Raw genomic sequence first — 26,671 nt, 5'->3', positions numbered from 1 at the left:
AAAACAGAGACAGGAACGTCTTCCTGGCATTAAGCACGAAAGAAAGAGAAGGAGATGGACTTCCATGTTGATTTTTTATGTTTTCCTTTGGAGAAGGCAGCTGGTCTGGCACCAGTAGCTGAATCAGAAACAGGAGCTCAAGTGCCAAGCGATGAATTGGATGCCAGTCTCTCCTCGGCCCTCTTTCTCATCGGGGTCTATTTCCTGCTAGCGCCGTCTGCTCTGCCTTGACAATCCACTTGTGAGCACACATAAACAACACCTGACCATGTCAGTGGGGTTGCTGCTTCCTTGAATTTCCCCATCGCCTTCCCTGCCAGCAGAGATGACATGCTTGCCTTGGCTTCGACATTGATCTCTGTCCCAGGGAGAGCGAGGGACTGGGTTAGGGGCTCCATCTTTTGATGGATTCCTTTCCGGAGCCATGCCAGGGCAATGGGATTTCAGGCCAGAAGATTTTTTAGGTTAATCTTCAAGATCGAAAACAGAAACACATCTTTTCTTGCAAGAGAAAAAAAATCCCCCCAGCAGCCTTAGCCATCTAAAAGATGAATTCTAGTAGGATTTGTTATTCATATTTGTGTTTTCCCCCCAAAGTCAGAATATAAATATACATAAATAAATCTCTATCTCTCTATCTGTCTATCATCCATCTGTCTGTCTGTCTGTCTATCTATCTGTCTGTCTATTCATCCATCTATCCATCCATCTATATATCATCTCTCTCTCTCTCTCTCTCTATCTATTCATCTATCTATCTATCTATCTATCTATCTATCTATCTATCTATCTATCTATCTATCTATCTGTCTGTCTGTCTGTCTATTCATCTATCTATCCATCCATCTATCTATCTATCTATCTATCTATCTATCTATCTATCTATCTATCATCTATCTATCTATCTATCTATCTATCTATCTATCTATCTATCTGTCTATTCATCTATCTATCCATCCATCTCTCTCTCTCTCTATCTGTCTGTCTGTCTATTCATCCATCTATCCATCCATCTATCCATCCATCTATCTATCTATCTATCTATCTATCTATCTATCTATCCATCCATCTCTCTCTCTCTCTATCTGTCTGTCTGTCTATTCATCCATCTATCCATCTATCCATCCATCCATCTATCTATCTATCTATCTATCTATCTATCTATCCATCCATCTCTCTCTCTCTCTATCTGTCTGTCTGTCTATTCATCCATCTATCCATCCATCCATCTATCTATCCATCTATCTATCTATCTATCTATCTATCTATCTATCTATCTATCTATCTATCCATCCATCTATCTATCTATCTATCTATCTATCTATCTATCTATCTATCTATCTATCTATTATCTATCTATCTATCTATCTATCATCTATCTATTCATCTATCTATCTGTCTGTCTGTCTGTCTGTCTGTCTGTCTATCATCTATCTATCTATCTATCTATCTATCTATCTATCTATCTATCTATCTATCTTTACCTTTGATGAAAGTATCATTAGTTCAAGTTGGAATCTAAAGGGGGCACCGACCCCAGCGGGCTAACTGAGTAACTTCATATCAGTTCAATAATGTTGGCCAAAATTGCCCTCCACAACGAATGTTAGGAAATTGCTCTCAATTCCACTTTGCCCCCAACATTTTTACACACCTCAGAGAAACAATATGTGAGGAGATGCGAGCTGGGGCTCGAGGCAGCCCAGAAGTGCTGGAATCTTCCCAGAAAGAATGATTTTCAGTTCCCTTATGATGGATAAAGTGTTGTCAGCATGAGAGAAGGGGGCAGTGGAGGAGGGAGCCCATGGTTAGAAGTCCCCTCCTCCCCCACTTCCAGAACACACATTTATCTTTGGAAGAAAAGCTCCTAAGGAGAGAATGTAGGAGTGTGCAAGCTAATTTTAATGAGCCTAGTTAACATTATAGCTTAATTAAATACACTTGCACAGTAAACATATCATGCTATTCATATTTCTCTCTATGAGACAATACATTTTTATGTTGGTGCTGAGATGCTCAGCCGATGATCTTGCATTAGAATGGAAATAAAGGAGTAACTGGAAATCCTAGGGAATTAAGAAAAAAATGGTTTTTACTTTTACTAGGCACAATGTCTTCTATTTTATCTTCCTTCTCACTCCTCCTTTTCTCCTTTATCTTCTTTCCTTCTTTTTTTATTTTCTTATTCTTCTCTAAAAAATATTTTGATATTTTTTGTTTCTACATTGACTAAATTTCCCCTTCTCCTAAATATCTTTCCTATTCCCAGAGACCCATCTCATTTAAAAAATATTTTGTTTAAAGAAAAAAAAATCCTCTCCAGTCTATACTCTTGATTCTCTTTGGATTTTCTCTGTGATGCCAATAGAACTGTGTTGGTGAACCTATGGCATGAAAGCTGGAGGGGGCTGCTCCTCTCCCCCTCTCCCCATGCCTGAGAACATTTTTCACTTCACCTGCCCCTCTGCCCAGCAGTTCAATGGAGAGCTTCCTTCCTTCCTGCCTGGGGTAAGAGGGTGGCTCACATATGGTGTGAGGGTGCAATTTGGGCACTTAGTCTCTAAAAGATTTGTCTTCACTGCCATAAAAATCTCCTCACCTGAAAAATTCATTCCATTCCTGACTATTCACACTGAAATCCCTTCCTCTGATTGGGTAGTTTATCTCACAACCTCTGTTTAAGGAAAATGCTTAAGTCAGCTATGTCTTTATTGCACTCCAAGCTTCATTGCTGACTTCCTGGACTTTATCATGTCTATTGAGTACCTTCCTTCCTCCCCTCCTCTTTAGTTCTCTCTTAAATGTTGTTTTCCCCATTAGATCTTAAATTCCTTGTGCACAGAGACTATCTCTGCTTATATTTGAGTTTCACACTTATCTTAGTGTCTAGTACATAGTAAATGCTTAAATTCTTGAAGTCTTGATTTGAAAAGGAAATGAGGAAGAAGAGCAAAAATATTGGCAAAATTGATAAATACATTAAAAAAACTGGAATATATACAATGTTCCAAACCCACAGACCTCTCACTTCTTTAAGGGATTAGTGGTGGAATTCTTCTCATGTGTCTATTTTTGAGCCAGGCATGGTCTTTGTAAATTTTGCAACTTTCATTTTCAATTGTTTTGTAGTTGTTCTTTCCAATTAAGTGATTCTGATCACTTTGTGTGTTATTTTCTCTTCAATACCTTGACTGTGTACCAGTTAATGAAAATCTTCCATGCTTCTCTATAGCTATCACATTCTTTTCCTTCCTTCCTTCCTCCCTTCTCCCTTCCTTCCTTCCTTCCTTCCTCCCTTCCTCCCTTCCTTCCTTCCTTCCTTCCTTCTTCCTTCCTTCCTTCCTTCCTTCCTTCCTTCCTTCCTTCCTTCCTTCCTTCCTTCCTTCCTTCCTTCCTTCCTCTTTTCTTTCTTTCTTTCTTTCTTCTTTCTTTTCTTTCTTTCTTTCTTTCTTTCTTTCTTTCTTTCTTTCTTTCTTTCTTTCTTTCTTTCTTTCTTTCTTTCTTTCTTTTCTTTCTTTCTTCTTTCTTTCTTTCTTTCTTTCTTTCTTTCTTTCTTTCTTTCTTCTTCTTTCTTTCTTCTTTCTTTCTTCCTTCCTTCCTTCCTTCCTTCCTTCCTTCCTTCCTTCCTTCCTTCCTTCCTTCCTTCCTTCCTTCCTTCCTTCCTTCCTTCCTTCCTTCCTTTCTTTCTTTCCCCTTCTACTACTCCATACATTATAGAAGGCATCAACTAGGATATTCTTTATTTCTTACAGCTCAAGTACTATACTATTATATTCATGGGTACCAAAGTTTATTTAGTCATTCCCCAAATGATGGGAATATGCTTTGTTTCTAGTGCTACAGTCCTCCTTCTCATTGCTTTCCCCCTTTCTCTTCTCAGCCCCTATCTTTCCATTCTCTGCTTCTCTTTCTTTCCCCTTTTATTCCTTTATGCCTCTTCCCTTCTACCCTTTCCTTTTCTTCTTTTCCTTTTCCCTTCTTCAATTAATCAGTCAATTAGCCAGAATTTATTAAATATCTACTATCTGCTGAGCATTATGCTGGGTGTTGGCAGTACACAAACAAAAGTGGGATAGCCCCTGCCCTCAAGGAGCTTATTATATTCTGTGGATGGAGAGGTTTATACTCTCCAGGCTCTAGCTGAATTGACTTCCTAGCTGATCTCTGAACTGAACATTACATCTCTTGCCTATTCCCTACAGCTAGAATAAGCTACTAGCTTATCCCCCAACTTCAAGTTTCCTTATCTATAATTTGGGGCTAATAATAGCAAATACCTTCCAGGGTTGTTATGAAACTCAAATGAGACAATAGTTAACATTTACAATGGTGCCTTGACACATGAGTTTAATACATTCCATGGTCAAGCTTGTAACCCAGTTTGCTCATGTGTCAAATCGTTTCCCCCGGTTAAATGAATGAAATGCAATTAATCCATTTTGGCCCCCCAAAACCACACGATTTTTTTGTTCTGTATGCTTTTAAATATGAAAATGTACTTTATAAATAACAAATACATATATTTATAGATAATAAACTCCCTTATGAAATGTTATTTACCTTCAAGGTTAGACGTAGATGCTGGTGGAGAAGGTTTTCATTTCATGGGTTATTACTTAACATCACTTACTCTACCCATGTAATGCTACATTTAAATGCAAAATTGACCTCACACATTACTTAGGATATGTAACTTTATTGCTAAACTGAATTGCTATTTTTTTACTTTATTTATCATAATTTTCTTCTATGAATTTTGGCTGTTTTGCCACATTTTCCTTGATTTCACTTAGAGGCTGTTTCAGCAAAAACCTTTGCATGGAAGTTTGTTTCCTCCTCCCTTTCAGAACGTTTTGGTAATGTGTGAAAGAAGCATTATCACATGGCTCCAACACATGACCTGTTGCAACTTTTTCTGGGTGTGTCTTTTCAATAAACTGTTTAATTTTAATTTTTCCCCAAATCCAACATTTCCTTGATCTCACTTATATTGATGACCTCGGCCACCTTAGGCTCCTCCCCACTAATTTCCTGCAAAACCTGCATATACTGCTGCTGCTGTAACTCCTTTAATTCCTCCATCATCAGGACCCGTGGTTAAAAGTTAAGAAATTTGCCCAAAAAACTGATAACAAAGACAAAAATAAAGAAGAAAGCCAAAGCAACTCAATATAGATGCTTGCACAGCCAGATAAACACTGAACTAAATGAGAGAACCTTGGTGGCTCAGTGGACTGAGAGCCAGACCAAGATATGGGAAGTCCTGGGTTCAAATTTGGCCTGATATACTTCCTAGCTGTGTGACCCTGGGCAAGTCACTGAACCCCCATTGCCTAGCCCTGACCAATCTTCTGCCTTGGAACCAATACACAGTATTGATTCCAAGATGGAAGATGAGGGTTAAAAAAAAATGTTAAGTCTTGGAAAGGCATCTGTCAGCCTTCTAATAACTGACTTCCAAAGATGAATCATACACTATTGTAAAGGATTTAAAGCCTTGTTTTCACCTCTTATCCCTCCTCCACACTCCACCTCAAACTAAGCTTGCTTCTTTAGGCTGATTTAACAAGCAACAGGTGTGCAAAGACATTGCGGTCCCCTTACCTGGGAACTAAGAACAGAGGAGCAACTCAAATTGCATGGCCCTCTCTCTCCTTCCATTTTCCCTGGACTGTTGAAGCAGCATCTTGTCTTTATCCCCTCCATCACCACAATGGCAGCCAGCTAGATCTCGAGAAGAAGCTTGAAAATCTCTCCTGGTTTCCAAATGGATGGCACCAGATGCTGGCTTTTGTGGCAGGGAGAGAAAGGAGCTCAGAGAGAAGACTGAGCTGCCACCAGCTGGTTTCTGTCTTGCCTTCCCAGCACTGGAAGTACCACTTCATTAACAGTTCATCAAATTGTCTTTTACCCAATTTCACCTGCTGGAATAGAGATGCTCTTGGATAGGCACCTTGGAATTTATGGCTGCTGGGCACAGATTTTCTGTCTCATAAAAATCTGTGAAATAATGCCAGTTAGATGAGGTTGGATTCTCTGCCCCATTTTGGGAAGAGCAGCAGAATTTCTTTTTCCCATTCAAAACTTCCACTTTCTTCTCTCCCACTTCTTCACACTGGTTATGCCATAAAAATCGGATGTCAAAGAGTGGCTGCCATTTAAATTGACATTACTCATTCCCCATTGGTAGCAGTCAGGAGATTGATTGTCTGTTATATATCCCTTCCCCCCTTTCTTATCACCTTTCACTTGTGTATGAGGCAGCTAGGTGTGGAGTGAGTTGGATCCCTGGCCTTGGAGTCAGGAAGATCTGAGTTCATACCTAGCTTCAGACATTTATTAGATGTATGATCCTTGACAAGTCACTTCTGTCTGCCTTATTTCTAAATAGCATCTATCTCTGAGTGTTATTTTTAGGATAAAATAAGATACTATTTATAAAGCACCAAGAATAGTAGCTGAGCACATAGTAGGCAATCAATAAATGCTTGTTAAATGTTTTTTAGACCTTTACCTTCCACCTTAGAATCAATGCGATGGATTGGTTCTAAGGCAGAAGATCGGTAAGGGCTAGACAATGGGGTATAGACTTGCCTACACAGTTAGGAAGTGTCTAAGATCAGATTTGAATACAGGACCTCCCTTCTCTATACTTGGCTCTCAATCCACTGAGCCACCCAGCCACCCCTTTTTACATTTTTAAAAAATTGTCCCATTTTTACCAATGAGAAAACCAAGGCTGAAAGGGATTCAGTGAGTAGCCCAGATTCACAAAGACCCAGTAAGTATATGGGTCAGAATTTGAACTGAGGTCTTCCTGACTCAAAGTCCAGAGTTCTTACCCAGTGCACCAGGTAACTGCCTCAGAATTTTCAAGCTGCAAGGCCACCTACTTTAGCCCATACATAAAAGGAACCCCCACTAAAGCATGCCTGACAAATGGTAATTTTGTTTACTGGAAGACCATTAAGGAAGGATATTTCTCTCCTTTTGAATGATCCCATTCCAAACTCTCCAATATGTCCCCTGATCTTTATATGGTGACAATCCTAATTAAGACCTTCATTGCTATCCAACTGGACTACTGTATTAGCATCCTAATTGATCTCCCCCTTTCTATGTTCTCCATTCTTTTGTCTATCCTCCACAGAGTGTTTGGTCTCAAGTATTACTTCCTTACTCAGAAATCTTAAAAAAAAAAAACCCTCCCTATATTCTATAGGCTACAATAAAAATTCATAAGCCAGGCAGTCTAGGTCCTCCATGATGTGTCTCACTTGTCTGTATCTAGTGTCATTTCTCCATTCCATTCAACTAGAAAGACTGTCTCAGGTACTGCATTCCAGCATCCCCTTCCATGCATTCATAAAAGCCAGCCTCCATAACCTGAATGCACTCCTTTCTCATTCCTGGCTCTCACACTTCTTATCTTCTTTCAAAGTTCATCTCATGGCCATTCCAGTTGGGAACACTTCCCTGCCTCCTTTCATTTGCTAGTACCATTTCCATTTTCACATTTCCTTGGATTTGTGGGTGTTACTTTCCCCTTAAATTCCTTAGGGTAGGGATGATTTGGTTTTTACATCTGTGTTTAGTAGAGGCTTACTAAGAGGGTGTTGAATTTAATTGATATTATAGAGGAGATTGTAAGTTAATTGTGGGTTGTCTTAGCTGGTCCCTAATGGCCCTTCTATCTCTGAGGGTTTCTGTGACTCTATGATCAAATATTGCATGTATAGGACCAAAGAGAGTAACTAGAAATTAGTCAAAACATCAAAGCCAGAATGTCATGAGCTAACAGATCATTAGACCATAACTGAAAATGTGGTATCTTTCTGTCCAATGAGATCTTCTTTAGTGAGGGAGTAGAGGGGATACCTGGGAATTTTAAATGTAACAAACAAATACATCGATATATTTAAAAAAAAGAAAATGTGGTCTAAATGAGGAGAAAAACCTGGGATTGGGGTGGAATGGAGACCATGCCAAACTGAATTGGAAAAGCAGCCTGGAGGGGGTGAGTAGTGCTTCAAATCATGGCAATTTAAACCACCTGATGGTAGTAGTCTTTCCTCAGAACTGTGAAGATAGGATTAACTCTCCCCTTGCCTATTTTTAGCTAATCAAATCAAGAACTTAAAATACTCCTACTTACTATTAAGTATGAGTTCACAAGTCACTTACTAGAGTAAGTGACAATTCCAAAGGCCCCTGCACTTCCCCCCTTCCCCCTCCCCCTTGGGCAGTGCTAGGCAAATAGAAATACTGTCATTTGTTTCTGTGAAGAAGGAGGAGTTGACAGGAAGTGATGTGGAAAAAAAGGGGTATAAAAAAGAGACTAACATGGTCTGGGAGATTCATTACCTTTCTGGTGTTTGGAGAGATTGGTTCTGGCCATTCCTTTCCTGGCTTCTAGAGAGATTGGTTCTGGCCATTCCTTTCCTGGCTTCTAGAGATATTGGTTCCTGCTTTGGCTTTGGAGGAGGCTGCATTGGTGGAATCCTGGATGAAGACACCACCAGGACTTCTGACTTGGAGATATTCCTGCCTTGGTGGCTGTCCTGTGAGGAGATCCTCTCTGCCTGTTGGTGGGACACTGCCCTTCAGCATGAGTTCTGGTGACATTCCTGACCAGTGTCAGTCCAGGTGAGATTCTTGTTGGTCTTAGCCTTGTGGGCACTGAAGGTTCTCAGAAGAATTCTTCAGTGTCTCCTGGCTCTTCGGATTTCCACTTCCTAACTAGGACTTTAGATTTTGGTGAGATTCACTTCTGGATTTGCATTTGTGGTCTGGAGATATTAGGATTAAATTTGGGGTATTTATTTAGGCAGTACTTTCTGTCTCTTTATCTACATTTTCCCACTTTTACTCTTTCTATCTCTTTGTAAATAAAGCTGCTAACAGTTTTTTTTTTCTGGCTTAGGGATAATATTTTGAATTTGGTGACCACAATATTGAATTTATAATTCTCTTATTTAGTCAAATCCCCAATTTATTTATTTTATTTTATTTAATTAGATGATTTAGAATATTTTTCCATGGTTACAAGACTCATGTTCTTTCCCTCCCCCCACCCCTTCCTGTATCTGACACACAATGCCACTGGGTTTAACATGTGTCATTGATCAAGACCCATTTCCATATTATTGATATTTGTACTAGTGTGATCATTTAGAGTCTACATCCCCAGTCATATCCCCACTGACTCATGTGATCAAGCAGTTGTTTTTCTTCTGTGTTTCTTTTTCCACAGTTCTTCCTCTGGATGTGGATGGTGTTCTTTCTCATAATTCCCTCCAAATAGTTCTGGATCATTGCATGGCTGCTAGTAGAGAAATCCATTACATTCTAATATACCACAGTGTATCAGGCTCTGTGTACAATGTTTTTCCTGGTTCTGCTCCTTTTGCTCTGCATCACTTCCTGGAGGTCATTCCAGTTCACATGGAATCCCTCCACTTTATTATTCCTTTGAGCACAATAGTATTCCATCACCAACATATACCACAATTTGTTCAGCCATTCCCCAATTGATGGGCATCCCCTCGTTTTCCAGTTTTTGGCCACCACAAAGAGCGCAGCTATGAATATTCTCATACAAATCTTTTCCTTATTATCTCTTTGGGGTACAAACCAGCAGTGCTATGGCTGGATCAAAGGGCAGGCAGTCTTTTAGCACGCTTTGGGCATAGTTCCAAATTGCTCTCCAGAATGGTTGGATCAATTCACAACTCCACCAGCAATGCATTAGTGTCCCGACTTGGCCACATCCCTTCCAGCATTCATTACTTTCCTTTACTGCCATGTTAGCCAACCTGCTAGGTGTGAGGTGATACCTCAGAGTTGTCAAACCCCCAATTTAAACTGTACAGCACCATATTAGTCATTCCTTTCCTTCCATTTTATCTAAAGGCATTATAGTTATGGGCTCAGATGAAGCTAGTTGGCAGGCATTGTTTAGGCAAAGTGACTGGATAATTGAATGTGTGCTATTTTAACATTGCTTTTGTTAATAATGATATAGAGGATGAAATAATAAGACATGGATGGGTAAGGCCTTGAATGGGTGGTCTTAGAACCAAGAAAATTTGTGTTACGTACAGGGAATATCTTGTGAGAATTGGAGTCACTATATCAACTCTTTGGATGTGTCTTCCATTGTGGGATCATTTGATTTGGAGTTAGAAGGCTTTGGAGTGTGGCAACAAGCTAGAATTTGATTCAGGAAGACCTGGCCACAAATCCCACCTTGAGTATTTCCCATCCATGTCACAAGAAGCCTTCCATTCAACCTTCTGGAGTCTTGTTTTTTTTCTCACTTCGTCTGTCATGTTTACTTCACAGGTTGGTTGGTTGGTTTGCTGAACAGTGGTTTTTCTCTCACTTTTTTATTCTTTCTTACAATGTTTGACCCTCTAAGATAAAGGGGAGGGATATTTTGGGAAATGAAAGTGATATAAAAAGAGATAATTTTTGAGGCTCAGATGACAAGGTATGTAAAACCCCTATAAACATCAGCTATTATTATCACATTAATATACCAACTTTACATGTGAGGAAACTGAGGCCAGAGAGAAAAAGTAATGTGCTTAGGTTGGAGGAGAATTTAAGGACCAGTAATTTGAATCTAGACCTAATGTCAAATCCAAGGTTTCTCTCAAGATTTCTCTTTTTCATCTTCTTTTCTCTTCTTCCTTTAGTGATTTCTCTTGGTTTCAAATATATTTATGCCTTCCTGTGTTTGCATTTTGTCACCTGGTCTGCTTTCTAGAGAGGTGGGGACATTTTTCTTTGTAGCTGATATGCAGACAGCCACTCTCTCTTTTATTCCTCCTTTTACCTCTTCTCCCTCCTTTTGCCACTACACGATATGTCCAAAACAGATGACATCTCAAGCTTGTCCGTCTAAGCAGCTGAAAGCTGGGCCAGGGTAAGTATTTATGAGGCTTTGCAAAAGTCTGTAATCCTTTGAGAAGGGCATTTTCAGAGCCTCATAAATAATGCTGGGTAATAAATCAGACCAACCCGAAACAGGTTTTAGAATGAGGCATTCAGAGGACTTGTGGCTCTTGGGCAGGGCTGCCAGGGAAGTTGCTCCCTTGTGGCGGACAGAGTTCTGCTGCTCTTAGGAAGGGCATAGGCTCACTGTTTCCTCTCTAGGCCTAAAGTAAGCCAGTTTTCTTTTTTCTTTTTTTATTTAAAAAAAAAGAAACACCTTACCTTCTCTCTTGGAGTCAATGCTGCGTATTGGCTCCAAGTCAGAAGAGTGTTAAGGGCTAGGCAATGGGGGTCAAGTGACTTGCCCAGGGTCACACAGCTGGGAAGTGTCTGAGGCCACATCTGAACCTAGGACCTCCAGTCTCTAGGCCTGACTCTCAATCCACTGAGCTACCCAGCTGCCCCCAAGCCATTTTTCTTGAGGAGATAAGAGGGTCAGTCCTTGGGTTCCTTTTCCAATGGATCTCTACATGCAGCCCAAGGGGCTTCCCTGGGAAAGGAGGAGCTCTCTGGTCCTTGTCAGAGGCCTTATAGACAAATAGCCAAGGTGGTCAAGGGATTCAAGGAGGGGAGGATGAAGAAAGATTGTCCTTGAGCCTTGAATTGTGGTGTGTTACAGGCTTTTGTAGTGATGGAGATAAGAATGAACAATGAACAGCAAAGACCTGATAGAGGAAGGTGATAGTGGTGATGGGGAGAGGCCATTGGAGAACAGGAGAAAGTAGAATGGGTTGGATATGCCAAAGACTTCTTTGTTTTCGTTGGTGATCATCCTTATTTTGGAACCCAAAGAATAAAAAGTAAAAATCAAAATTTCCCATAAGATATCAGAGTTGGAAGAACCATGCAATAAAGAATAGCACCTTTTGAACATGGAATGATGGGCCTGGAAAGGCTTTTAGAACCAAGAATGGCAGAATTAGAAGGCACCTTAGAACTTAGAACACTGCAGTGTGGAGAGACCTTAGAATAAGCACACCTGAACTGGGAGGTATCTTAGAGCACAGAATCACAATTTTAGAGACAAATAGGACATCTAGGTAATGTAGTGGATAGAGTAGATGGGTTTGAGACAGGAAGACTCATCTTCCTGAGTTCAAATCAGGTCTCAGACAGTTGGTAAGCTGTGTGACCTTAGGCAAATCAATTACTCGTGTTTGCCTTAGTTTCCTCATCTGTTAAATGAGCTGGAGGAAAAATTGTTGACTCACTCTCGTATCTTTGCCAACAAAACCCTAAATAGGGTCACAAAGAGTTGGATAGGATTGAAAATGACTGAGCAAGAACAAGAGATAAATACATTGAGGTCTAACAGAGGGAAAGAATTTACCCAAGATCACACACTGAGTTGGTATTTGATTAAGATGAAAAAATTTTAAATTAAAGCCATGGCTCTTTGAATCTCAGTCTACCATTTTTTCCCTCTCTCTATATCTCAAGGAATAAATAATCCAGAAAGAACTGATTCACCATCAAGGCCTCACTGTTTGGGAGTGTGTGTGTGTGTGTGTGTGTGTGTGTGTGTGTGTGTGTGTGTGTGTGTATGTAAATAATTTTATTCAGTCAACTCAGGGTAGTACTCCATAGAGTTATATAGGTCACTGTCTTGCTATTTATTTATATTTCTATATTGTAAATATATATTTGTATTTATATTTTGCTTCTGTATTTAATGTTCCATAGACTATTGTTACTGTTATTTAAAATTTTTTATTGATATATCTTGTTTTGATTTTGCCTTTATAAAACAATTTGGCTAAAATTAATCCATATCAACTAAGCTTGATAGTCCACACAATGTTTGACACTCTCAGGCCCCCTTCTCTTCAGAAAAAGGACATTTTCTTTTCTGTTCCTTAGGGCTGGGTTTGATCATTGTAATTACCCAGCATTCAGTTTTGAAGTTCTTTTGACCTTTACACTTATATTATTGAGATCATAAATTTTCCTGGTTCTTCTTGCTTTACTTTGCATCAGTTCATATGTCTTCCTGGGCTTCTCTGTAATCTTCCTGTTCATACCTTCTAACAAGACATTCATGTTCCATGACATGCATATATCATAGTTTGTTTAGTTCTTCCCCAACTGATGGGCATCAAATTTGGTTCCAGTTCTTTGTTTATTTTAAACTGTTACTTTCCATTTTAGAATTAATACTATGTATTGGTTTCAAGGCAGAAGAGCAGAAAGGGCTAGGCATTAGAGGTTAAGTGACTTTCCCAGGGCTACCCAGATAGAAAGTATCTGAAGTCAAATTTAAACCCAGGACCTCCCATCTCTAGGCCTGGTTCTCAATCCACTGAACCGAACCACCCAGCTGCCCTGTCCAGGTTTTGTTCCCCAAAAGAAATTCTGGTAGAAATATTACAAACATTTTGTTGTATATGGGGCCATTCTTTTTTCTTTATTTATCATTGACCTTTTTTGGGGGGGAGGGGGCTTGATATCTAGAAATAAAATTTTTGGTTCAAAGAATATGATCATTTTAGTCATATCCTTAGTAGAATTCCGAATTACTTTCCAGAATGGTCAGGTCAATTCAAAGATGAGCTATTATTATTAATAAATATTCATTGCCTTGAATTGGATTTCAGTGCTGTTAGGATCATTTCCTAAAAGGAGTGATTCCTCAGTCTGGGATGGTAGCTTTTTTTCTTTCTCTCTCCCCACTCCTCGGACCCAGTGTCCTCTTCCATACCTGTTTCAGCTTTCCTCCACCCATAGCTTTATGCACAGTTAAAAAAAATAATATGATAACATGAGTTAGGACATCCTTGTGCACAATTCTTTTGCTGACTCCAGCAATAAAGCATTCTGCCCTTTATTTATAGGACTGCCTCAAGGATCTGACAGGAGGAATTGACTATGCTGCCAGGATATTAAATGAGAGTCCCCAGAAAGACATTCAGTGTTCTAAAAGGCTCTCCAAGGCAGAGAGGGAAGAAAACAGGCAAGACAAGTCATACATAATGATCTTGGGTGGCGTCCATTGATCAATGGGAAAGGAGACTACCCAGTAAAATCTCCTAAAAGCCACCAGCTTCATTCTCACACTGGGAGGGTCAAGGTAATAATCAGTTGACCAATTGTCTTGGACTTGATTGAATTTAGAATGTGAGATATATCAGAGTAACTGTTTATAGAGTGCTGGACTTGGAATTAAGAAGACCTGGGTTAAATTTCTTTCTTTAACACTGAGTTGTTACTACCTTGTGCAAGTCATCAGATCAAAGGATTATAGATCTAGAGTGGGAAGGGATATCAGAGTCCATCTATTTTATTTCCCTCTTGGAGCCTCAGTTTCTTTTTTTGGTTGTCGTGGTGGTGGGGGAGAAGAGTTTTACTCAATAGCATTGAAGGTCCCTTTCATAGATCTCTAGATCTATGATTCTACATATTTAATTTAGTGTTCAACAAGCCCATGATTTCTCATGGGGAGACTTCAGGGATTATTTTTCTCTGCTCCATGCCTGAGCTCTAACAACAGCTGGGATCTTTTAAAGAAGAGATTAAAGCTTTGGGATCCTCCCACTTTGCCTGGGTATTGGGATACCTGGCTCATTAGGTCAGGGACTTTCCAGAATCTCTGATACAGTGATGAAGGAGCCAGTGGAAACGTGGTCAAGATATTGCTTTGAAAATGACAGAGGCTGAGGAACAAACTGTCCTGGCTTCTCGGTTGTAGATTTTAAGGCCAAGGAGGTTTATTCCAGGGAAGACAGGCACATCCCAAATAGGGACAAACGTCTATTGAGATAAATGGTAGTTAACCTTTCCACTGAACAGCTCTTATCGGGGGAATTTATGAAGTGCTGGCTACAATTCCCCACCCCTCTTTTTTTCCTCCAGCTCCAGTTATAGTCCTTGGAGGGGACTCTTTTTCTTTTTCTTTTTTTGTAGTTCTGATAACTGCTTTCATGTTCCAAGGATTCGATTTTTCTCCTTCCTATTGATTTTGTTGCCATGATGTTTTGTGCCATTTACAGGATTTTTAGCTTGGTTTTCTCCAAAGCGTTGGCCACTTGCCAACATCGCCTGAGCGTCAGCCACACATTGCACTAGATTCAGGGATAATAATAATAACAGCGGACATTGTTATTGTGATTTAAAGTTTGTGAAGAATTTTACATATCTCCTCCCCCTTCTCCCTGGCAAAAAAAATGACCTATATTCTGGCAAAGGATGTAGAATGTTGGATATGGAATTAGGAGAATCTAAATTTAAATATGGTCTCTGACACTCCCTGCCTCTTATTTTTCTGTCTGCCTTAATTTTCTCATCTGTAAAATGGGGGTATTAATAGCACCTACCTCCAGGGTTGTTTTGAGGATCAAAGGAGATAATATATGTAAAATGCATTTAAAAACTTAAAGCATTACATAGGTGCTGGATTATTACTAATCACCAATGCCTACTGTTTATAGAGCACTGTGTTAGATCTAGGACAGGAACAAAGACAAATAAGAGACAGTCTCCACCTTCATAGAGTTTAGACTCCAACACTGGAAGGCTGGCTGCCAAGTAGGCACTTGAGCCACTTTATTTTACTTTTGAGTAGTTCTAATGGTTGAGAAGTAGTTCTATAAATCCAGTCCAAATCAACTTTTTATTAATGAAATATTGATATTTTTTGCTTATAAGGCAAGAGGCAGTTTTCTACACAGTAGAAAAATGTTGGATTTGGTGTCAAGGAATTTAGGTTCACATCCTGGTGTTGGCACTTACTACCTGTGGGACCCTGGATAAGTCCCTTGACCCCATGGGCGTTAGTTTCCTCAACTGTAAAACAAAGAGATTATATTAGGTGAACTATGATGACTCTCCAGCTCTAAACTGTGTGGTAGGTGATTGATTATAGGAATGCTGTTGTGGTATAAGAAATGACAAGTAGGAAGATTTCAGAAAAACCTTGAAAGACCTATATGAACTGATGCAAAGTGAAATGAGCAGAACCAGAACACTGGTACAATAGAGTAATATTGTATGATGAACTTGTGTAATATTGTGAATGACTTAGCTTTTCTTAGCAATACAATGATCCAAGACAATGCCAAAAGGCTTACAATGAAAAATGGCCTTCAAGGAAAGAACTGATGGAGTCTGAATGAAGATTGAAACAGACTATTCTTCACTTTATTTTCTTTATGGTTTTTAAAAATGTGTCTTAGACAACATGATGAATGTGGAAATATGTTTTGCATGATTGAAAATGTATAACCAATAACAAATTGCTTACCATATTAAGGAGGGGGAGGGAAGGGAGGAAGAGAATGTGTAACTTAAAATGAATGCCAAAAATTGTTTTTACATGTAAGTGGGAAAATAAAACATTACTGAAGGACAAAAAAGAAAAGTATTGCCAATGATTTTGAAGTTTTAGATAAGGCACAATGAAGGAAGAAGAGCAAATGAGATATCAAAAAGTTTACTGTGGATAAAATCCAAGAAAGAGGACACTGAAACCTATGACTTCAAATGTCTATATTTGAGTATAATTGAACATTTTAAATTTTTTTCAGCCAGCAAGAGGAACTAGAGTTTCTTTAAAAGTTTTTTTTAATATTTAAATTCTCTTTTTCCCCAATTTTTAAAATAATTTTTGTTATTGTTTTATTGATATAATCAATTGTGTTGATAATTTTCCTCATAATGAAACATCCCTGCATTCCTGGTATAAATTCTGTTTGGTCACAATGTATAATTTTTGTGATATGTTGTTGTAGTCTCTTAGCTAGTATTTTTTTTTAAACCCTTACCTTCTGTCTTGGAGTCAGGCAGAAGAGTGGTAAGGGCTAGGCAATGGGGGTCAAGTGACTTGCCCAGGGTCACCCAGCTGGGAAGTGTCTGAGGCCAGATTTGAACCCAGGACCTCCCATCTCTAGGCCTGGCTCTCAATCCACTGAGCTACCCAGCTGCCCCCCCCTTTTTTTTACACGTGACCCTATTTATTCCCACAACATGCCTGTGAGGTAGGGAGGGGCGGGGACTATCCCCATTGTACAGAGGAGGAAATTTGAGGCACACAGATTACATGTTGACATATGTAATCAACATACATTTTCTGAGGGGTGTATGGGGTGCTCAGGGAGGGGTAGTATCTCTGGTATGGAGGGCCTGTCATGCCCTCCTAGGGCAGCTCTCTAGCCTCTGATCCCCACCTGATACCCAGCTCTCACTTGTGGCTCCCAGTGGCTGCTAGCATGTGGCAGCGGCCACATCCCGGGCAACGGCTTCGACAGGCCGGCCAAACCTTGTGAGGGTAGCCATCGGGTCGTCGACCCCTGGTGAACCAGGGCTTTGCTCACCCAGCATGTGAAGACTGCTTCGGCTGAACAGAAGGAAGAAACCAATAAGAAGGTTCAACGGCTGAGAGGGTGATGCAGCAAAGCACTGTGGAGTGCTTAGGGCGTGTTGGAACACAAAGGACAACACGGCCATCCAATGCAGCTGAGGAAGTCTCCAGACGTAATGGCTTTTTGTGCCACTGGACCCAGGCTTCCAACGCTGAGAGAGTGGGACTGTCTCTGTGCATCGGCTTTTCCACTTAAATCTCTTTCACGCACAAGTATCTTTGTGCACACTCATCTATTCTAACCCCGTCCACCCTCTTCAAGACCTGCAGTGATGGCGGAGTGGCGACACAACAGGTGGAGGTGACCACTGGCAGTTGTAGTCAGGATCCTGCACGTAGGTGGCCCACGGACCAGTGGTCGCTCGGCCCTGTGGGCAGCAGGGATGTTCGGCAGCATCAGGGTGACTGAGCAGCCCTCTCTAGGACAGCACTGCTCACCCTAATTAAGGGAGGGGACTAGAAAAGGTGTCCCAAACATGGCCTGCCCTACAAACACCTGGTCAGCACACTGCGGCTGGCGGGTCATCCCCTTTAAGCGGTCGAAATAAAAGAAAAAATACAAAGAAACTCCTACTAGGAGCATGGAACATCAGGACATTACTTGATAGAGAGAATACCCCAAGACCTGAGAGAAGAACAGATCTAATCGGTAAAGAACTGGCTCGATATAACATCGACATCACAACCCTAAGCGAAACACGCTTACCAGAAGAGGGATCACTCAGTGAACCCACCACTGGATACACCTTCTTCTGGAAAGGTAGAGCCTCAAATGAAGCCAGAATCCACAGTGTTGGCCTGGCCATCAAGACCAGTTTGCTCAAACAGCTGCCAGACTTGCCTGTGGGCATCAGTGAGAGGCTCATGAAGATCCTTTTGCTTCTCAGCAAAGACCGGTATGCCACAATCATCAGCGCATATGCCCCAACACTGACCAGCACAGAAGAGACCATCGAGCAGTTCTACTCTGACCTGAGTGCCGTCCTGCACTCAGTGCCCACAAATGACAAGTTGATACTACTGGGAGACTTCAATGCCCGCGTTGGCCAGGACCATGAAAGATGGAAAGGAGTGCTTGGCAAACACGGCGTGGGGCAAAATGAACAACAATGGCCTACTGCTGCTCAGCAAATGCTCAGAGTTCGAACTCACCATCACGAACACTGTGTTCAGAATGGTGAACAAATATAAAACAACATGGATGCACCCAAGATCAAAACAGTGGCATCTCATTGACTACATCATTGTACGCCGGCGAGACATCCAGGATGTAAAGATCACCAGAGCCATGAGAGGAGCTGAATGCTGGACTGACCACCGATTGGTTAGAGCGACTCTTCAAATGCGCATTGAGCCTCGCCATCCAAAATGCGCCCAGACAGTTCGCGCATTTTACAACATGAGTCCTCTTAGAGATCCATCTTATTTGCAAACATTCCAGTCCTGCCTGGTCAACAAGCTGTCTGCCAAGGGACCACTCACTGGAAGCTCAACTGAGAAATGGAACCAGTTCAGAGATGCAGCGAAGGAAACATCAAAGGCAGTCCTAGGCCCGAAACAACACAACCACCAGGACTGGTTCGACGAGAACAACACTGCTATTGAAGACCTATTGAGCAAGAAGAACAAAGCCTTTATGGAGTGGCAAAATAACCCAAACTCTGCTCCTAAAAAGAACAGATTCAAGTCTCTCCAAGCCACGGCGCAGTGTGAGATCAGGAAGATGTAAGACTGATGGTGGGGAAAAAAGGCAGAAGAAATCCAGTGGTTTGCTGATATGAAAAACTACAAACAATTTTTCAGTGCCCTCAAGACTGTCTATGGGCCATCAAAACCCACCACCACTCCCTTGCTATCCTCTGACAGTGACACTCTCATAAAAGATAAAAAAGGCATCAGCAACAGGTGGAAAGAACACTTCAGTCAGCTTCTCAACCGACCCTCTTCAGTTGACCAAAGCGCCCTTGACCAGATCCCCCAAAACCACTCCATTGAACAACTTGATGTCCCTCCTTCAATCAAAAAGCCATCAAACAAATGAGTGCAGGCAAGGCACCCGGTAAAGATGGGATCCCAACCGAGGTGTACAAGGCCTTAAATGGAAAGGTGCTCCAGGCATTCCACATAGTGCTGACCAGCATATGGGAAGAGGAAGACATGCCCCCAGAACTCAGAGATGCCTCCATCGTAGCCCTATACAAGAACAAAGGCTCACGAGCAGCCTGTGACAACTACAGAGGCATCTCACTACTCTCCACTGCTGGAAAGATCCTTGCCCGTGTTATACTCAACAGACTCCTGTCATCTGTTTCAGAGCAGAACCTGCCTGAATCACAATGTGGCTTCCGACCAGATCACAGCACCATCGACATGGTCTTCACGGTGAGGCAAATGCAGGAAAAATGCCTTGAGCAGAACTTGAATCTCTACATTGTCTTCATAGACCTGACAAAGGCATTCGGCATGTAAACAGGGACGCATTGTGGGTGATCCTTAGCCAGCTCGGTTGCCCAGCAAAATTTGTCAAACTGATCCAACTCTTTCATGTCGACATGACAGGGGAAGTCCTATCTGGTGGAGAGACTCCCGATCGCTTCAACATCTCCAATGGTGTGAAACAAGGCTGTGTCCTTGCTCCGGTACTATTCAACCTATTTTTCACCCAAGTATTACGACATGCTATGATGGATCTAGACCTGGGCATCTACATCAAATACCAACTGGATGGCTCACTATTTGACCTTCGCCTCCTGACTGCAAAAACAAAGACAACCAAGAGACTCATCCTAGAAGCTCTCTTTGCAGATGACTGTGCTCTCATGGCCCACCAAGAAAATCATCCCCAAACCATTGTGGACAGGTTCTTCACCACAACAAAACTGTTTGGCCTGACTATCAGCCTCAGCAAAACAGAGGTGCTATTCCAACCTGCACCAGGGAGGCCAACTAACCAGCCGTGCAGTACAATCGAGGGCACGCAGCTTTCTAACGTCAACACTTTCAAGTACCTGGGCAGCACCATCGCCAACGACGGGTCCCTAGACCACGAGATTAATGCCAGGATCCAAAAGGCCAGCCAGGCACTTGGGCAGCTGCGCTCCAAAGTCCTCCAACACAGAGGTATAAGCACTGCGACGAAGCTCAAAGTGTATAACGCAGTGGTCCTCAGCTCGCTCCTGTACGGTTGTGAGACATGGACACTGTACCGTGTGACAAGGAAATCACTTTAAAAGACTGATATATATTAATTTAAGGTCGCCAAGGAATTCAGCTATGTAATTCCTAAATGAAAACTCAAGTCAGCAGTCAATCTTTTATGGAATTTAATTACAATAGGAGGAAGAAAGGAATTAGAGATAGAGAGAGATAAAAAGGGAGAGAAGGGAATAGGGCTTAAATACCCCTTCTGTTTAGGCTGGGCCAAAAGGCCCAAGCCCTTAGATAGCTGGGGCAAAGAAAAGAGATCAGTCCCTATTACTCACGTGACCAAAATGGAGAAACAGTCTCAGAGGCCCCCACCTTCAGCTTCCTTCAGAGCAAGCTTCCCAGAGCACACTCCCACCACTCAGACAAACTCCTCAACCACCATCACCTCGAGTCTTCAGACCCCCCTATCCTTCAGGAAACCATCCAAGTTCCCTCCCCTCAGACCTCACATCTACCAATCACCTGTCCATCAATTTACCTGTGCCAATGGAGGCTCTAGCTTAACCCAGGACCGCCCAGAGGTCTCTGGCTTTGCACATGTCTGTTGAAGGTCATATTTTCAAATAATTAAATCTTTGATCCTTTGCTACAGCCCTTTCTAAATCCTGTTAACCTGAGTAGGGTAGAGATTGGAATAATTAAATTTTGATCTAGGCTGCAGCCCTTACTCAATCCTGTTAGGACTGAATACGGTGGAGATTGATTCCAAGTATCTTCATTGTATCAATTCTAAAATCAATCATGACTCAAAGAAATTCCTGTTCTATGCTTAAGCATAGGTCAAAGTCCTTTCCATTGTTCAGCAAAAGGTTTCTGTCCTAAAGTAATCTTAAGAAGGGAGAAGAAGGAACCTCCCATGCCAATGGGGTTCACATTCCAATAGTCAAGACCCACTATCAATAGGAAATTTTTCAAGTATGAAATTTCCCAATGGTGAAATTTCCAACATTTATAAGTCTAAGAAATTTTGAGGTTTACAACCGGAAGCACATGAAACAGCTGGAGCAATTCCACCAATGATCCCTCCGGTCAATCATGAGGATCCGATGGCAGGACCGAATCACCAATCAGGAAGCCCTGACAGAGCCAACTCCACCATCATCGAAGTCCTGGTCCTCCAAACCCAGCTACGATGGTCTGGACACATCATCCACATGGACCCACAGCGAATACCAAGACAGGTATTCTATGGTGAACTGTCAGCTGGACTCAGGAAACAAGGCCGGCCAAAGAAAAGATTCAAGGACCAGCTAAAGTCCAACTTGAAGTGGGCTGGCATTACACCAAGGCAACTAGAACTCACTGCCTCTGACAGAAGCAGCTGGTGAACCCACATTAACCATGCCGCCACCACCTTTGAAGATGAGCGACGTCGACGTCTTCCCGCTGCGTGTGAACGCCAAAACCAGGCCACACCCGCACCTCCCGTAACAACTGGCGTCCCATGCCCCATGTGCCACAAACTGTGCGCCTCAGCCTTTGGACTCCAAAGCCACATGAGGGTACACCGTAGATGAAACTGCACAAAGACAATCGTCATTCTCGATCACCGAGAGACTACTATATATATATATATATACATATATACATTTTATGAAATTGTAGGATCCAAATTGTCTTCCTTCTTCCATTTTCTCCCCCTTCCTGGAGATGGTAAACAATTTGATCTGGGTTGTACATGTATAGTGTGCAAAACACACTTCCATGTTAGTTACTGTTGTAAGAGATTACTCATATAAAACCAAAACCCCAAAATAAAATCACGAATAAACTAAAGTGAAAAAGAGCCTGCTTTGATCTGCATTCTAACTCCAACAGTTCTTTCTCTGGAGGTAGCTAGCATTCTTTGTCATAAATCCTTCAGAATTGTCCCGGGTCATTGTATTGCTGAGAGTAACTAAGGCTTTCACAGTTGATCATTGTATAATATTGCTGTTGCTGTGTACAACGTTCTCCTGGTTCTACTTACTTCACTTTGCATCAGTTCATGCAGATCTTTTCAACTTTTTCTGAAATCATCCTGCTCATCATTTTGTATAGCACAATAGTATTTCATCACCATCATATACCAAATTTATTCAGTCATTCCCCAATTGATGGATATACCCCATAATTTCCAAATCTTTGCCACAAGAAAAATATAGCAGCCATAAATATTTTTGTATAAGTGGATCCTCTCCACCACCCTTTTGGGTTTCTTTGGGATACAGACCTAGAAATGGTATAACAGGGTCAAAAGGTATGCACAGTTTTATAGCCATTTGGCCATAGTTCCAAATTGCCTTCCAGAATGGTTGGATCAGGAACTAGAGGTTCTAATGCATGCATAAGTATAATGAAAATTGGTGGGATGAAACCCTCAACTGAAATATATTTCTGATGAGTTAATTTGCTCAAAAGAAAATAAAAAAGTCCAGGTGTGATATTATTGCATATTAAAAAGGGATAGACAAGTAAGGAAGCTAGAAACTACAGTGGAGAAGCATACTGGACAGTAATTCATTGAGGATCAGCTAAAGGAGAAACATGCAATTTTGTCATCCGAGTATACTAAAGACCACTGGGATAGAAGGAGAAAAGAGATGAAACATCTGGAAAACAAGTCGCAAGACTTATATATAAACAATGGTAATGGGAACGTCAGAAGAGGTTTTTTTTTCCTTACTTTTTTGTATCCTTAGTCTTTAGCACAGTATTGGCATAGAATAAGTACTTTGTAAATATTTGTTGCTTGATGGGAGTTCTTAGCCTAAAAGCAGAGTGGATAATAACTTGTTGGGTTACTTGAATGTTTATTTTATTCTTCAAAAGGTGAAATAATAGACAAAAAGAAAAACTATATTGTGTCTGATTCTTACCACAGGAAGGAAATTTTGGCTGTAGTAAAAATTATGGGCACTTTGTGGGGAAGTGCCCACTTCATCCTAGAGTCTGTGATAGAGGAGAGGAAATCTAGGGATGGTCTGACATGTATTCAAGCTTTGGGGAAATCAGATGTCATAAAGTTCTTAGGAAGGATAGATTCAGGACCTCATTGACTAAAATTCTGCAGGGAAAGCTTGTCAAAGAGGGATGGGAGATTCTTGAGAATGAATTTTCTGACAACACAAAGGCAAATAATTCCAATGAGGGCAACCAGGGGAATTGTCTGAGGAGTATGATGGATGGCACTGTATTCACCAATCCTTATGGGTCTTGGAAAGACATGTTTGGACAATGGGAAAAGGACACAGAAAGTTCTTTATATAATTACATATTCTCTCACTGACTCAGCTTCCAAACACAAATTATGGTTCCTGTGATAAGCATGGGAATAATTCTTGTACTTGGATTTACTAGGGCATTGTAAGCTTCTTGAGGGGAGGGCCTTCCTCACTTTTTCCATTGTACTCATGGTGTTTATCATGGTGTCTTAGCCCATAATAAATGCTTATAGACTATTTGATTGAATCGTATTCTGCAAAACATGCCACCTTTTGGCAGCCTGTCTAAGGTGGGGGACATAGTAGACCCCCATCTTTATGGCAATTAATTGGTCAATAAGGCATTTAAAGCATTTAACTGCTTTGTTACACTCTTATTTATTTAGCCTCTGCAGAAATGTTCATTTTGGTCTCCAGACTCACTCTGGCAATGCTTATTGCTTTGGGTCAAGGGAAATTATTTCTCTCCATTTAAAGGATGCAATAATGCTTTACAAGGGTGTTCTTCACTTGATACAATATTAAAATGAAGATAAATTAAGGTTCACCACTGTGGGACATAAAGGCAGACTAACCAATGCTTATTAGCTCCCCTGTGGATGTGGTTATGTAATGTATGGGGGTCTCTTTTCCTATGCTTCATCTGTGGTCTTTTTATTCATTGGTTGGTACCAAAGCAGATGGGTATTTGACTTAGATAATTCCCTGGAATGGAGGAGAAAGGAATTAACATTTGTTGTACCTACTATGTACCAGGCAGTGTGTGAAGCACTTTTTACAAATATCTCATTTGTTCTTCACACCAATCCTGAACTAGATGCTATTATTATTTCTATTTTACAATTGAGGAAACTGAGGCAGACTTAAGTTGAGTGACTTGTTCAGGATTGCATGACTAGAAAGCATCTGGGGCCAAATATGGACTCTGGTCTTCCTGGCTCCAAGCCCAGCCTTCTAAATACTGCTTCTCTACCTGGAGGTTAATTGATTTGCTAAGTGTCGAATAAATTGGAAGAAGGACATGAATACAGGTCTTCCTGATTTTGAGGGAAGCCCTACCCAGCATACCTCACTTCCTCCCATCCACGTCCAGACTCAAGAACAATGGCAGCCAACTGAAGGAGCATATTTGGGTTTGGAGAGAGCTCCATTTGAATCCTGACCTGAAGCTTATTATCTGTGTCACTCCCTCTCTGTGACTCAGTTTTCTCCTCTCTAAAATGAGCAGGTTGGCTCAGAAGGCCTTCAAGTCTGAGGACCCTTCTAGAACTATGACTTTATTATTCTAAGTCACTCAACCTTGCTAAGCTTCAGTTTATTCCTCTGTATTGCTGAAAACAATAAAACTTGCTCTACATAACTCACACACTTGTTGAGAATCAACAGAGATATATGTCAGGTAAGATATTTAATTATAAGGTGCTTTTCAGGTGTCAATGGTCATTATTGTTAATTAAGTATATTTAGAATACAGCTTTTGAGATCATGAAATAAAGGAAAAAAATCAAAGGAAACATAGAGCTCTGTGATCTTGTGATTTATTCTTTGGGTCATGGAGTAGCCCACTGTTTCATGCCCAGGTTTCTTGCTCTAATAATATCCCTCACTGACCTGCAGAAATCCATCCTTCTCTTTCTTCCCCTCCATTTCTCCAACCCAATTCAACAAGAAACTCAACAAATATTTCCTGAATAGCTGCTGTGTGCCAGGCTCTGTGTTAAGCACTGGGGATCCAGAGGAAAACCAGAACAATTCCTGCCCTCAAGCAGTTGCCATGAATGAATGAATGAGGGAACAAATGAATGAATGAATGAGTGAATACATTAGTGAACAAATGAATAAAACCATTTATTCAGGATCTACTATGTGTTAGGCACACATAGATGTTGGACATACAAAGCTAAAAGAAGTTTCTCTTTGTGGGAGGGTCTATTAGTGGTGGCCAAGGAAGAGTATTTTGATCTAGGGTCATGTTGGAAAACCTATGGCACATGTCCTAGAGGAGGCTGCTCCCTTCCCCCTGTCCACCTCACCTGAGAACATTTTTCACATCACCCGCCCCTCTATCCAGCAGCCCAATGGGACCGCTTCCTCCTTCCCTTGTCAGGGGTAAGGAGGTGGGTGCAGTTCAGGCACTTGGTGTCTAAAAGGTTCACCATCACTGGTCTAAGATGTCACAGGGATGGCCAATGGAGCCATATAAGTCAAGAGGCTTATAGGTTTTACTTCAAGAAGGCTGTGGCATCCTAGAAGTGGGAATTCACTTAATAGTCTATAAAATGGTTTATTTCAGACCCCCATCTTGATGGGCACTGATGGGAAGAAATATTTAATGGACAGAAAATTCATTCAGTGTAGCTCTTGGGGTCAATCCTTTCACAAATTGTACCTCTGTCCTCCGTGTCCCATCCCTTTGTACCTTTTACTAGTAAGCTGAACAATATATTGTTCAATTTATTCAACCCTTATAAACTTGGGTCATGGGCTTTTCTCACTTAACTTTCCTGGGCCGTAGTTTCCTCATCTATAAAATGAGAGGCTTGGACTTGATGGCCTCTACAATTCTTTCTTAGATTCATGATGCTATGTGTGTCTCCAAGTTTTTGGAAGAATCATCTTGAAGAAAGAAGGAGGACAAAACATTTATTAAGTACTTAATTTATACCAGCCACAGTGTTAGGTACTTTTTACAAATATTATCTCATTTGAACTTCATAATTACCTTGGAGGTAGATGCTATTACTAGCCCTAATTTATAGTTGAGGAAACTGAGGCGGTTGGAGGTTAAGTGACTTGTTTAGAGTCATGCAGCTAATAAGTGTCTGAGGCCAAATTTAACTCCTTTTCCTGATTCTAGGCCTAGGGGTCTGTTCATCCTCCCACCTTGCTGCCTCTGAAGAAACATGGTAGG

This window comes from Monodelphis domestica, chromosome 2 (assembly GCF_027887165.1).
Source record: "Monodelphis domestica isolate mMonDom1 chromosome 2, mMonDom1.pri, whole genome shotgun sequence".
Taxonomy (NCBI): domain Eukaryota; kingdom Metazoa; phylum Chordata; class Mammalia; order Didelphimorphia; family Didelphidae; genus Monodelphis; species Monodelphis domestica.
The sequence above is the reverse complement of the archived record's forward strand: the minus strand, read 5'-3'. Positions refer to the sequence as shown.